Here is a 15,786-nt window from a genome sequence, read left to right as displayed (position 1 = left end):
GCTGACCTGTAAGGTAGTAGTTTGGTTCGATGCATTCCATTCAACAGATGCTAAAATATTGATCATTAAACTTAATGATATTATAAATTCTCCCCTTGTAGGCCATTTACTTCAGTTGTTTCTGTTACCCAAGCTCACCAGTGGTAACTGGGTTGCAGCTTCTTTATATTTTTGAAACGCCAATTTCATGCACCTAAACGAACAAGCACCAACAAAGCCAATGGATCTTGCTTCTTCTTTGGCAGTCAGACTGGATTGAAAATGTTAAGCTTACTCCAAGGAGTGTTATGTAAATGAGTCAGAAAATGAAGTTGGAGTGGTGAACTTTCACAGTGCCTTACAGCAGGCACAGAGAAGTAAATAAACCCCAGACATTGCTAATCAATTACAAGGTACACATTTAACATCTGCATTTCAGACAATTTTGGGGTAAGGTAACCATTTAAATAAAAATGATGGCCTTAATGGAGAGCTCATCTAAGCAATGGCAAAGCATGAATAACACTTGAAAGCCAATGGCTGGCATTAAACATGGACAAAATGGATGCTGTGCGTCGGAGATGAACAAAGCTCTCAAAGAGAGCAACCAATTGGCAGCAGACCCGTCAACATTGACGGAATCTACACTAGATGACTCCACTACATAAAAGCACCCACAGAGGTGTTCCAATGTATTATAACCAACAACAATCTATTTGAGAGAACTGCGTGTTGATTATTGGCTGTACCTACCACAGTGTTTGCATTAGAAATTGACTGAAAGGAGAGAGAAGAGCAAATATGGCATCAAGATCTGAGCGAGCAGAGCTCTGGAATGGCGAAGGTAGTATCGGATGCTTTTTGTGCTAAGACAGCGCAAAATGCAACAGAACATGAATAGCAAGCATGAGTGGCCGCTTGCGCTCAATAAATGTGCACTCATCGTAGAATTCACCCTCGATTCCCAAATTACTCTTAATTACACAAAGAGTAATTGCATAATTATCGGTAATTCTGCATCAGAGTAATTTGGAATTATCAAAATGATTCCAGTGTAATCCAAATTCTACTCAGTCCTACTTTAAACCAAACAAAAAAACTGAGTTGTTTTGCTCCAACTGACCAATCACATTGTTAAACACAAACTAAACAAGCATTGGCATAGCCAATAGGTCTCGCCTTTGGTACCTTATAAGTATTTCATTCTGCAGCAAAATATCCTTGGTGCAATATCAACTGTTGCATGGCTAAACACTTATAATGTCCCAAAGGCGAGACCTATTGGCTATGCCAATGCTTGTTTAAAAAGGACATAGATAGCCTACTATTAGATGGCCTTGGGCCTTTTTAGGGATGAAAATTGCCCGAAGAAGAACGCAGAAGTCAGCCACGGCAGGATGTAAGCCGTCCTAGGGCGCTCTGCTGTTTAGGGGGTTGATCGGTGCTGGACCGGCGCACTCGAACCATGTGCGGGAGGCTGACCCTGGCTGCAGCTGCTCCAGTGAGGTGCAAGCTTCAGAGAGAACGAGTTTTAAATACAGATTCCAGGGCCAGGATAATTACATGCACACCTAGCTGGTGAAAAAAAACACAAGCATTTGAAACCAGGACCAGAGCAAGGTGTGACGGGCCAGACAAGGGGGCACGGAACGAATTCAGCTCGAATCATTCAGTCGGCAGTCCCGACTGCCCAAATAGGATGCAACCGAACACAGTTTGGTCGCAATCCTATATTTTACTGTGGCAGCATGCATTCCGGCCATAAACCGGCCATAATGCATGCTCCCATAGTAAAATGGAAAAGACACACCCCCTCAGCACCTTGGTTCAATAAAGCTCTCTACAATGAAAGGAAAAACATTAGAATCCTGGAGAAACATTGGAGAAAATCTCCTTCTACCTTCAATCTCTCTCTGCTACGTTCAGAAAGATCCAAATACCACAACCACATTTTCCATGAAAAAGCATCCCATTTCAGATCTCTCCTTGACTCAGCCAAAAACAGACCCAAAAAACTCTTTGACCTCATCAAAAACCCAAACTGTTCTCCCCTAACTACTAAGTCCGAGGACTCCACAAAGAAAGCAGCCGACTTCGCCATTTTCTTTGATGAAAAGGTCAAAGCACTGGTGGATCAAGTCGCCCACCCCACCCCCTTTGAGGAGCAGAAATCCTTAGTCACCTGGCAATACTTTGACGTCATCTCGGAAGATGACCTCCTCAAATGCATCCTTGAAACCAAACCATCCAACCACTCCTCTGACCCCATCCCTAGCATCATCGCCATCGATTTCTACACCCATACTCTCTCTTTCTGGACCGGGCTAGTTAAGCTCTTCCTCAGTCAAGGCTCCCTCCCTGTTGCCCTTAAATCAGGACAGGTTACCCCTCTTCTAAAAAAAACCCTCCGCTGATGCAACCGACCTCAACAACTTCCGCCCTATCACCAACCTCCCTTTTCTTTCGAAAATCACTGAAAAATGTGTTGCGAAACAACTTTCCCTACATATTATGGACAATAATCTCCTCGATGTTTTCCAATCTGGCTTCATCCAAAATTGCAGCACTGAAACAGCCCTGCTGCAAGTGATTGATGATGCGTTGCATATACTCGACTCCGGAGAAATGTGTCTTTTGATTCTTCTTGACCTCTCTTCAGCCTTTGACACTGTTAATCACAGCACCCTCCTCAACACTCTACAACAGAGAATGGGATTGGATGGCACAGTGCTTAAATGGTTTGCCTCTTTCCTCTCAGACAGATCCCAAATGATTAAGATAGCGAACAGGCTTTCATCTCCATTGGCTGTAGGTCAAGGTGTCCCTCAAGGCTCTATCCTGGCACACACTCTGTTTAATCTCTACCTGGAACCATTAGGGAACCTCCTAAGCAAATCTGGGATCCATTACCATCTTTATGCGGATGACACTCAAATCTACCTCAAGGTGTCTTCCGCACACGATCTCTCTTTACTCGACTCTAGTCTCAACTCCATCCACAACTGGATGTTAGCTCACCAACTCATTCTAAATCCCGCCAAAACTAAATTCCTCCTCCTTTCGACCTCTCTCTCACCTCCTCCTGTTCAATCGTGGATGGATCAGCTGAACCTGCTCAACAACAAACCCATCATTGTCGATAGCGCTAAATCTCTAGGTGTCATTCTTGACAAAAGACTCAACTTAATCTCCCACATCAACTCTATTGCCAAGAACAAACGGTACCAGTTGCGCCTTCTAAGGGGGATCCGTCGGTTCTTCCCAGAGAATGACTTAAAAACCTTGGTGCAATCGCTGGTTCTCTCAAGACTGGATTATTGCAATTCTCTTCTGACGGGCCTACCCAAATCCCACCTCTCCCCTCTCAAATCTATCCTCCATTCAGCAGCTCGCTTCATTTCAGGGTCTAAACGAAGCGACCACATCACTCTTATCCTGTCCTCTCTTCGATGGCTTCCGATTGAGGCAAGATCTATTTACAAAACTGCCTGCATTACACACAAAGCCTTGCACATGTCCTCCCCTCGTTACCTGGCAAATAAATTGAAATTGTCCAGAGGCTCTCGACCCTCTCGTAATGCGGAAAAGCTTCTGCTTGAGCCCCCCGTCTTCAAAAGGGTAAGATCAATGGCGCAATCCTTCTCAGGCAATTCGGTGAGAATATGGAACTCACTTCCCCCATTGCTCCGTGCCACCTCCTCTACCCGGATCTTCAAAGCTGAACTCAAAACTCTTCTCTTCCAAAGACACTTTCAGAACTAATACTTTCATACTCCGGCCCCTCTTGGAAAATCGCTCTTCGTTGTAAATTTGTATTTTTTCCAGTGCATCCCTCACCCCTGCTTGCTGTGTTGGATTTTGTGTTTGTGTACCCTTTATTCTCAGGCCCCTCTTGGAAGTACGCTCTTCGTTGTAAATCTGTATTTTTTCCTGTGCATCCCTCACCCCTGTGTGCTGTGTTGGATTTTGTGTTTGTGTACCCTTCATTTTTAGTCTGTGTAATGTTATATTCTGTACCACTTTTCTCTTGTAACGTAACTAGCTCTATTGTACAGCGCTCTGACACCTTTGGGTAATGTCCGCGCTTTATAAAAATGCACTAAATAAATAAATCGACAGTGGGGCTCAGAGGCCGTGCAACAAAGGGGGGCCCAAAAACGCTTTCTGGCATGGTTTCCATGTCAATCAGACCGGCATGGAAACCATGTCGGAAAGCTTCATTGTAATCTTAAGGGTGGGAAGGCCCACCCTTGAAATTACGGGCCGCATTCTGACCGCAGACGGGCTCTCCGAGCCCGTCGGAAGCCAGCCGGAATGACCGATCAGATTCCTTCCCAACAGCCTCAATCAAAATGAGGCGGTCGGAAAAGAATCCAAATGGCACATTACGATGCAGTTCGGAAGGCTCCGACTGACGGTCGTTGGTGTAAGCAATTGAAAGTATTAGTTGAGGGGTAACTACACACCTCAAATATTAATCACAATCCTTGTGATAGTGAACCACTAAGGTCACTAAATTCACCTGAGCTCAACTCTCTAGTAGCTATGGTATGGAGCAGACAGGCTTAACTTAGAGGAAATATGTACAAAATATTGCATACCAACACAGTAAGAAAGTCAAAACACAGAAACAGAAAGAAATCCCAAACAAATTTATAAAAATAGAGTGAATTTCAATAAATATAATGATACAAAAATGACAAAAACCCAATCAGGGGAACTGCAGATCTGAATTTTTACAGTTTAAGGTTCAAATTAGCACCAAAAACCGTTAAGTGCCAACCATAGTCATCTGTTCGTTGTTCGTACTTGACCGGTTAAGGCCTACCACAATGGAGTGTGTGTCAGATACTGAAACCAGGTTCGACCTGGTCAGAACTTTTACTTTCTGACTTAGTTTCCATACAATATACTAGAGACTTACAGGTAAATTGAATATGCCAATTGGGGGCATACAAATGTCATCATTTTGAAAGGAGGAGCACAGACACTTTTAACACTGGTTAGGGGAGGTAAGGAGTACAGAGGTCTTCAGCCAGCAAAAACAGTCAAGGAAAACATCTGAGGGTACAGCACACAAAAGATGGTAATTTCCTGCAATTAGTTTGCAGTTTTATGGCTCTGCTTAAAACACTCTAGAAATGCTGAGCCTACACATCAACGGAGAACCAGTAGTATGCATCCTTCCAAGGGTGCAATACAATTAATGGACCCATAGAGTAAGCTACTGCATCCACAGCGTCAGGCCCTTCTACATCATCTAATAGAATGTCCATATTGTCCTGCCAGAGGTCTCTAAGTGGGCCCTTCATATCATCAGTAATCAAGAGATCAACCAAAGCTGCCAACTCCTGCAATGCATGGATGTAACGGGCTAATAAGATCCTTGCATTGGTGAATAACAGAGCCAAGTTCTCCAAACACAAGCATCTGTTTCCCAAGTGTATCCAACCTCTTTGACTCCGAGTCATGGGGTTAGCTGCGATAGTGTTATGCATCAATCTGCTCAAAAAGCCTGAACAATAAGACTCTCAGGCTTTAGGTGGATCAACAAGTAGGGTGGGCCAGTGGAAACGTGTCCATACTTCTTCCAAGCATACCTGAGTACAGCCGGAGTAGACCGGGGCTTAGACCACAGTTTGTCCATCTGGTCAATTAAAGCCTCATTAAAAGGCAAAATCTCCTACGCTGACCTCTTGTGTCTTAAAATCTCACTGCAAACGGAGGACTTTAGCTGCTGCTTAAAAGGGTCTTGGTTAAGAGTCTGTGGCTTTCTCACCACCACAGCATAGAGAGACTACTCAACAACTGTAGGACATTTAGGGTCTAGAAGCTCCATTTCCAGACATGTCTCCTGGCCTCTGCGGCGCCGAACAGCACCTTAGTAGACATTGATTGCTCCACCTTTGATTTTCCTGAAACGAATACATTCTCATAAAGGACTTCCAATCAGATTTCAGACTAGTAATTACTGCAGTGATATCTTATTGAGGAGGGGGCTGATGATTTGTACTCCTCACACTTTTTGACGAGATGGAAGTGAGTTTCCTTTTGTGTTTCTTATGAAGTTGCTGCAAAGGAAATCTTCATCTAGACCAGAACCTACATCTGTTATGAACTCTAGTCTTTGACCTTGAATGTGACTCTCCAAGGTACTGTTTTAAGATGATAAGACCTGTTCCAGCTTCCTCCCCCGTGGTACCTTTGGGTGCCTCTGCTGACAAAGATCGCACGACGCAGGCTTACACTCTCTACAAAGACACCAAAAGGACAATGGATGGGAACATGTATCTTACAGAAACTGAAGCCCAATCACCTGTTTATGGACATGGTGTAAAAAAAATGGTACATTTTTACTAAATCCTGACGAGTAATAAAAATGAAAATTAAAAAGAGCTCAATTGCTCTTTTTGATATGTAGATACAACGAACTGACATTTAAAATGCATTGACAGGAATCTCTGTCATAACACTTCCTGATGATGCATTTCGCAGTTTGGCACAGGATTACATCAGCACCAAACCGTTTTCTATTTTTGTTTTCAAAAGGAAAATCCCGAAACAGGATTTTCTTTTTGAAAATAAAAAATGTAAGACCCCCCCTCGCTATGGGAGTCATCGCACATCCTGATTGGGTGGGCGGATATAAAGCCATTTCTCCGACGCCCCTTACTCTGTCGGGCCGTCGGAGAAACATGGCTATAGAGGTGACAGAGTAGACACTGCCATAACCAAATCTTTGGTCCGTCTGCATCTAAATCGGGCAGGTAAACCATCCTGTTGGCTATATGTGTACTCTATTGCGATGGAGTACACATGCCACCAACATCTAAATTAGCATCTTAGTCCGGCGCCTGGGCAGAGGTGCATGTGAGTATTCTGTGGAAGTTAATTTCCATTAAAAAAAGACTTCAGTAATGAACACGATTTCTCTGGGGTGTTATCAGTTGAATATTCTTGGTTATTAGCTGAAAATACCTTTTCCCCCACCAGGGCATCACAACAATGCTTTGTTTCAGTTTCGCCCCACGTTGTTCTCCAATTCAGTTATTTTTAAGTTCTGACAGTCTGCTGTCCCAACTTTTGTCTTGGAACTATCTGAAGCTAGTACACTGCCTTTCCATTATTGCAACCCTCTTTCATAAAAAATGTAGTGAGCCAGCCCCATCAGCAAACAAGCACTGGCAATGCATATAGGTCTGGCTTTAAAGGAACGTTGTTGTATGTTAATGTAAAGCATTACAAGCAAATAGCATTGGAATGAATATGTATTTGTGTGGAAGCAAACAGCTGTAGAATAATATTGGTGTAGGTTAAAAGGTCAAGTGACAGTTGCACTGTTAAGCCAAATCTAAAATTCTATGTAGATTAATGACTGACTTTCTCCCATCTGTGCTGCTGCCAGAGAAAGACAAACACCATAATTATCTAGTTATCTAAGACACATTTGCATCATTACAATGCCATGTGTGTGCCCCTGAAAGTTCAAGCTCCTCCAGCAGGACAAATAAACACAATGATCACAGCTGCATGGACTTAAAGCACTTTTTTGTGAATGCACACTACTTCTTCCCAATCAAGACATGTAATCATGAATCCCAACGTGTGGCTGGAGCCAAATCCCCTCTCTCGTGATGCTCACATAATTGTCTGGCAAAAGCTGTGGTGTCAAGTCAGACCATTAAAAGTGTATCTAGAATGAGACACATCCCTTACAGAAGGACTGTTCCCCCCAATGATTCAAATTCTACAAGAACCACAGAGGTTTTCTCAGCTGCTTAATATCCCGAAGCACTGCATGCGTTTCAGCACCAAGCTCCAGAACTAGGCAAAGAAAGACCAAATAGCCTAACCCTCCACATAAACACTAAATGACTGTTAAGTTCACATTTGCTGCACAAAGGTGGTGCTGGTGACCCTTTTTAATATGCACCCTGCATTTTCAAATTTTGTGATAGAAATGTTCCCTTTAGCGTTCTGGAGAGCACCCACCGCTGCCCTGAGTTTCCCCAAATAGTGAATCTCTGGTTGCTTGTGATTTTTGGCCACAGTGCACATGACAATCATGTACTCTGAAGGCTCACTGCGACAAGGATTACAACCTACAGCCGGACTCTGTAGTCTGGAGGGCCACCTGATGTGTACCGCTTGTTTACTAAGTGTGACTACCATTTGCTCCTCTGCCTGCACGAAGACTGACTGTCATAGTAGCTACTGATTATATCTGCAGGACAGACCTTTTTTTAAGTCGAAGCCTAGCAGACAGTGCAGCTGTCTGGTTTTCTTACGAATTCTTGTGGGCATTCTGAGAGCTTCCCTGGGAATACATTTCGTCCATTGCTTACTATTGGTTTTGTTGTTTGTAGCTCGCAGTTCTTTGCTTTATATTTCCTGCACTAGGCTGTCCAGCTTGAGTTCGTCCCACCAGTGAGCATCCCTTGTTTACTGTATCCTTCTGACACTTGCTTTCTCTAAAGAGGCCTTTACGTCTTGTACTTATCTTGTCACACTTGCTGTGCATTGAAAGAAAGAGGTCAAATGTCAGGGTCTGTCTTCTGATGGAGCTTCGTATTTACTTTTCATTTTTCTACTTCAAAATGAGAGAATTTAGGTGGCAATCCTCCTGAGTACCCATATGAGAGGAACGAGTGTTGGATGTTATTATAGCACACAACTGAGCTAATATTTCAGAATATATCAGAATTAGGAAAGTACAAATGAAGCACATTTGTTTTGTAATACTGAAGTGTGGTGGAAAAAAATATTTGAATATCGAAACACATCAATACACTAGGTGATGACATATCCACACATTCTATGGGCCATATTCTCAAGGAGCCATCGCCGAGTTAACGGCACTTTAGCGCAGCCAAAGTCGCGATAAATCCATCGCCCCATTCACAAGCCGGTGCAAACTGCTGATACCACCAGTTTTCCCGTGATAGCATCCTCAAAAAACATTGCCACGGATGACCCTGGCAACTATCGCTTATGATATGCAGAGTAGGCGTTCCTGAGCAAAAAGCCGTGACAATACCACTCCACAACATTCTCAACGACCTGCCTGATCTGCAATAAGAACACAAAACAGGCGAAAAGGCGCGTTAGCAGCATGAAATTAACACCTGCTCTGACCTGGTGCAAAGTCGGACGACAACCGGCTGCAGCCAAGGGAGCACAGCCCATAGCCAAGCATGAAGAACAACAGATGCCCCCGAGCAACTGAACATGTAGCCCGGAGCACCAAGAGGGCAACAACACATAACCCGTGGCCCACGACCATGGCACCCTCCACATCATGCAGCCATGCACCGCAGGCCACCAGGTCACACACATGATTCTAGGTCTTGATTTCGCAATGGCAGAGTACACATCCGTGCACAGGGCATCATCGCAGGCTGCACACCCGCTCAGCCCAATAGGTGCCACTAACTCTGTGAACTGTGAGGCGATGCCATGTGGCAGGAGGCACGCACTGCCCTCTGGCCCAGGCCTACACTGCGGTTCAGCAGGGCTCACACCAATGCCACCATTCTGGAGTGCCCGGATGGCGCATCATCGCAGGCTGCATACGCGCTCAGCTCTGAAGGTGCCCCTATCTCAGTGCACCGAATGACACCGCACCATGGCGGTGTGCCTGTGCCTTCCGCAGTGCATCCGGTGCCACCAAGTCTGTGCACCGCTAGCCATGGACCCTTTATGATTGAGTCCCGCGGTGCGGACGCCATCAAGTCACCCCCGGCACCGGGCAATGTGCTTTTCCCGGGCCCTAGGCCCTCATGCATAAAGGATACCCACACTGAGGCACCCATTTGGAGAGTGGAAATGGTGTCCTGCACATGCGCCAGGCCCTTTTTATTGGCACGGTCACATGTCCTGTGATGCCGGTGCCGAATGGGTGTGGTGTGGGTGTGAACCAGCCCTGAGGGAGTGGCCGTGGCATGCGGACAACTAGACCTGTGAGCAGCAGATCCCTACAAGGAAGACCTGGGACATGTAGTGTTGTCGTCCCCCCCCCCCTGTGAGTGGACTGGGCTGGCGTATGCCAGTCCAGCGTAGGTGTGTGAACAATGACCTACGCTGTGTGCGTGCTTCCGTTCTGGCCGGGACAAGGAAGTAACAAATGCGTGTTTCCCCATTCTAGTGTCGGCGCCACCTGGCATGCAATCGGCAATGTGTCACCCTGTGACCCAAGTCCCACAACATAAGCAACATGGGCGTAAGGTGCAATCAATGACCCTACATGCATATATGCCTCCACACTTGCAAGATCATAGACATGACACATCGTTGTGAAAATGAATGTTTAATGCACATTCAATGGAGTGATGTATGCGGAGCAGTACAGGGCCATGCAAAGCCCACCTGGCAGCGTCGGCCCGTGGTGAACCATCCAGAGTCCTTCTGTGAATGACATGTTCCGCAGTAGTGGAGGTGTTCAGTCCGCAGTCTGATATCTGTGTCATGGTTGACCAGACAGAATATGGCAGTCCATGTTGAGCTCCAAGGTGAGTGTCGCAGAATGCATCGGGGGACACTGGAAGGGGATGATGCTAAGGGCAGAACCAAGCATTAACAGGCCATATGGCAGACATGGATGCTACCGCTTCCTTATGACCACGAGGCCAGATTCATCCGCATCTTCGTCCTCTGCTGTTGCAGGTGCCTCACATGTGGGTGGTGGTGTTATGTCTCCAGCACTGTGTGGCAGTGACACCGCAGGGGCCGGAGGTGGAATGTCTGCCGCACTGCGTGCCTCTGACACATCAGTGGCCGGAGGTGTGGATGGAGTGGTAGCAGCAGCATGCATCGGAGCCAGGCCTTGTGGCAGCAATGCCATGAGGATGGTCTTTATGGCATTGAGGGACCCAGCCAACTCTCGCTGGTGTGCAGCCATGACAGCCGCTGTTTCCGCACGGTGACACCCCCTGTCCTCCATGAGCCTCCGCATGAGTCCCAACTCCAGGGCGAGCTCGCTGGAGCCACTATGACTAGACAGTCGTTCTTGCCTCTGAGTCAGGACCCTGGCGATTTCAGCCATGGTTCATTGAAGGGCATGGAGTGGACCGTCGGTGTCCGTAAGGCACTGTGAGTGGTCCCTGATGGGACTTAGACACCCACGTATGGCGTCTAGTTTGGCTGCCATGTGGTCGAACCTCACCTGCACCTGTTCAGCCAGCTTCTCCTGGCACCTCAACACACGGAGTTGGAAGGCCATGTGTTGATCGTGGGGGTCCTGGGAGTCTGCCGTGGTGGTGGGTGCTGCCTGCTGTGTGTACTGTGCAGGAGGTGGGTTCTCCTCGTAGCAGCTGGGCTGCCCTGCTCCTGGAAATGGGCTCCGGAGGCTGTCCACGAGCTGTTGGAGGGCGTCGGAGTCGAAGGTCTGGTTGTCCTCTTCGTCATCAGAGAAGAGAGGTTACGACTGCTCTGCAGGAGTTGTTGTATTTCCCTCTGCAATTTAAAGTGGAGATGCAGTTTAACATTGTGTTCACATGTATGTTGACGCATTGAACATGTTTACATGCAGACTGAATGACAGTGTACATTGTGACTGTGTGTGGGGAGCTGCCTATGTGATGTGGGACAATGGAGATTTAGACCACTTAATGGATGTGTGTTTGTACTTGTACGGGGGTGCGGGCAGTAGGGCTTAGTGATGCCTGTTCCCTGATCCCGTCTCTCTGCTGTATACGGAAACATCATGCTTGGATTCCAGGGTTCCCCGGACTGATTCTGATTCTAAGCACCAGGCTTCAATCTCTGATGAAGCGCCGCTCCTGTGGGTGATATCGAGGTTTTGGAAAGGCACTGTTTGAAGCAGAATTGCCGCCGCAACTCCGCAATCCGAAGTAACATGCAGAAACAAAATGGCGGATGACGGCGAACAAATACTAAAACCAACATTGAAGACACGGAAATGAACCGGATTGCCCTCCTGAGTACCCGTTTCAGGTGCACTAAATGACCTCATCTCTCGACAAGGTATACTAACCTTTGATGCTACGTTAAAGAACTTTTACATTACGAGTGACTTCTAACTAAAGTGGCCTGACTCTAAGATGGCGGCTGCTTGAAAGGTACGAGAAGCTCTTAATCTTCTTTTGCGGAGCTGCGCTACAGGGCATTGGCAATTCTTGGCATTTTATTGTGATAGGGCTGGGTCTGCTGTCTTTGGGGAACGTTTCTACCCGAAAATCGACCTTATTAGTGCGGCGATCCTCCTCAGTGCGGTGCCTGACCCTAAGATGGTGCCCGAGATTTAGCTTTCGGCAAAATCAAATCAGCAATACAGCCATCTGAAATTTCTGCAACTTAAAGCTCACTTCAACCCTTCGTCTTACATCAAGCTGGAGAGCTCTCTGGCAATACAATCAGCCGTAGTCTACCTTGTCTTGCACTGTGCTGGTGCCAGTTATAATCTTCATGGTGCTCAGCTATCTAGGTGCTAGCTCCCATCTCCCTAGAGAAGAAGAAGGACCCATGCTGGAAACTAAAAAGGGAAATAGGACTTCCAGCACATAAGCAGAAGCTTACTAAGCTAAGAGTCTGCCATCTTGGAACTGTACTAACTGCTCCCTTTTTCACACCCACATCAAAACTGCAAGAAAGATGAGGATGCAAGGCCTGCCTGACCTTCAAATAACGGAGCTCCGATCCCTCTTATCAAGGTCTCGACGCGCTCATTTTCCCAGCGCTGAGTCACAGCCATATGGAGATTCGGGTCAGGAGCCCTCTGATATGCCACAGCTGTTAAACAACTGCTAACCAAGCAGGCCGGAGCTGTGTTGGTATAGCGAGTGGAAATTTTGTAGCTGCATAGTCTGTAGCTGCCCTGTCTGCAGATACCTCGCCTTCTACGGCCTCCTAGAAGTCACCCACAGCCTTATGCTCTGGAGAGTCAACAACCAGCCCTAGAGCAACAGCACAAAATCTCTCTACTACTTGCACTTTCCCCTTTACGGACAGCTCTGGAAACTCTAGCCCACCCTTCCTTATAGGGTGCCTGCCCCCCGTCCCACTTAGTCACTATGCCATACGCCAAATCAGCCTACTCCAACCCCGCCTCTGCGAACCACTTAAAACCGCACGGCCCGAACTCCCCCTGACCTCTCACCTAAAGCGAAAAAAACCTTTAAACAAAAACTGATCAGACAACATCCTGAATCACTATTCATGGACACCTATCACTGTGCCTCCAAAGGACAAGTAAAAATGGATCTCATCTTCCACACTGAAAGACCCGAAACACGGAACTCCATCCTCAGAGCGCAAGTCAATATCACCAAAATGACTAACACATCCCATAGCTGCAAACTGACTTTCTCAGCCCCTACCCACACTAGGCGAAATGGGAACACCACTGCGACCATCTACTCCAATGGCACAGTCCTGATACAAGCCAACAATGACAACCTAGAAATCTTTGATGCTCTCTTCCCATCCCTCTGGACTTCCCCCTCCCACGCACTCCTCCCCTGCCCTTCCATCCTCCTCCCCCTGAAAAACCCGACCCGCCAACAGAACTCACCCACCATTCCGGTGCACCCTAGTAATAACACCTGCCTCCCGCCATGAGACACCACCTCCAACACTACCAGAGAGAACAAAACTCCCCTACCCCCCTCCGGCAACCACCCTCTCCCAACCCCCGACCCCCTTCCCTCCCTACCCACTTCAAACCACCTCAACACACAGTACGTGACTCCCAACCCCCTCCCCAGTCCCTCATGCAATTTAACATCTACGCCCCAACATGGCCCCCGCCTTCCCGCACCACCGACCCCGTCTAGATCCCACACGGACACCACACCCGCTAAATGGCAACTTAACAACGTTAGGCTCTCCCCCCCCAGGTTTAACTTTCCCGCACAGAACACCCACACCGATATAGAGACTGGCCAGCGTCTCACCCTGCTTGAAAGCCAAATAACCACCATAATCCAGGGTCTTAGTGAAATCCTTACCAACCTCGCCGCACCCCTAAAGCCACACCATTACCCTCCCTTCCCCTCTCTCTCTCAACAGAGGCTTCCCAATGCTCTCCATCCAGAAGGGATCTCTACCCCCCTCTCTCATCAGACACAGAGACTGAAAAGACCTAGAGATGACACTTCTGCCAGTGAAGCGGCAGCTCTCGCTTCCTTGCCACCCTCCAATCCAAAATACAGGTGATCACCGGACTGGGAAGATAACAGGCCCCTCCGAAATCCCCTAGACCCCCGGCCACACGCACTATCATCCCCACGGTCCCCCGAACGATAAAACACACAACAGAGATGTCCCCCACTAACTGCATGCTCATAAACTGCAGATCAGCCACCAAGCATGCCACAGAGCTAGCGGAATCCATCCTCACCCACGACATAGACATTGCATTCACCACTGAGACATGGCTAAATGACTCCTCATTTCCACTCATGGATACTTTTGTCCCCCCTGGCTTATCACTAACAAAGATAGGAAAGATCAAAGAGGTGGAGGCATAGCCATCATCCACAAAAACAATATTTCCGTGACTGAAATAGACTCCTTCATCTACAACACCTTTGAATGCCTAACCGTGGACATTAACACTAGCAACAATAAAACACTCATCTGTCACCTCATTTACCACCCCCCAGGCAACACCACCACATTCACTGAACACCTGTCCGACCTGATTGCCCACTACTCTCTCCGAGATATGAACAACCTTATTCTGGGAGACCTCAATCTTCACTGGAATGCAGAAAACAACCTTCTAACCCAAAACCTGAAGGAGCTGCTTCACAGCAACAACCTTACCCAACACTGCTTAGAGGAAACCCACAACAAAGGAACAATCCTAGACGCCATTATCGCCCAGCAAGGCACTGTCACAATGGACCGCACCCTGCCCATGGACTGGTTTGACCACCACTTAATCCTTTTCCACCTCACTCAGCCTATCACACCCAAACCCTCCACCCAAGACCCTCCGAAATGGACTAGAAACTTCACCCAGATTAACATGACTGACCTAGAGGTAAAGGTTAACTCTCTTCTCACTGCCTCCACGGACGATCTATCCACAACAGAACTCACCGCCCACTACAACACAAACATGGCATCCATTCTAGATCAAGTAGCCCCCTTGGAACTAAAAAAAACCAGCAACATCCCATCCAGATCTTGGTTCAACACAGACATTAACAACAAAAGAAGACAACTAAGAGCTACAGAAGGACTATGGAGGAGCAACCCCTCCTCAAGCCTACTCGAACAACTCAAAGCAGCCCGAAGGAAATACAAAAAACACATCAGCAGCGAAAAAAACACCTTCTTCTGCGACGCCCTGGACAACACAAAAAACAGGCCAAACGAACTGTTCAAAATCATCAGACAACAAACCTCCAAACCCCCGGAATCCTCCCTACAGGCCTCCAAAGGCTTGTGGGAAAACTTTGCCAACTTCGTCAAAGAAAAAATCACCAGGATTGAACTCTCACTGGACATCAATGTCAACCCCGTCTGCAAAAACCTACCTCCAGTGATATTAGATAACTCGCCCAAGCACCCCACAAAAACCTGGAAGTCTTTCAACCCCATCCCGGAAACCTAGATCCTCAAACTGATCACCTCCAAACCAGCCTCTCTAGTCCTTGACCCGATTCCCACCGAACTGACCAAAAAACTGAGACTCTCCATAGCCCCGTTGTGTTGCAAGATCATTAACAGCTCCCTGAAAACCGGCATTTTACCTGAATGCCTCAAAGTTTGCCAAGTCACGCCACTACTAAAAAAAACAGGCCTTGACTCCAAGGAACTCAATAACTTCAGACCCGTCTC

The sequence above is a fragment of the Triturus cristatus genome, unplaced genomic scaffold (genome assembly GCF_964204655.1).
Source record: "Triturus cristatus unplaced genomic scaffold, aTriCri1.1 SCAFFOLD_200, whole genome shotgun sequence".
NCBI classification, from domain to species: Eukaryota; Metazoa; Chordata; class Amphibia; order Caudata; family Salamandridae; genus Triturus; species Triturus cristatus.
The sequence above is the reverse complement of the archived record's forward strand: the minus strand, read 5'-3'. Positions refer to the sequence as shown.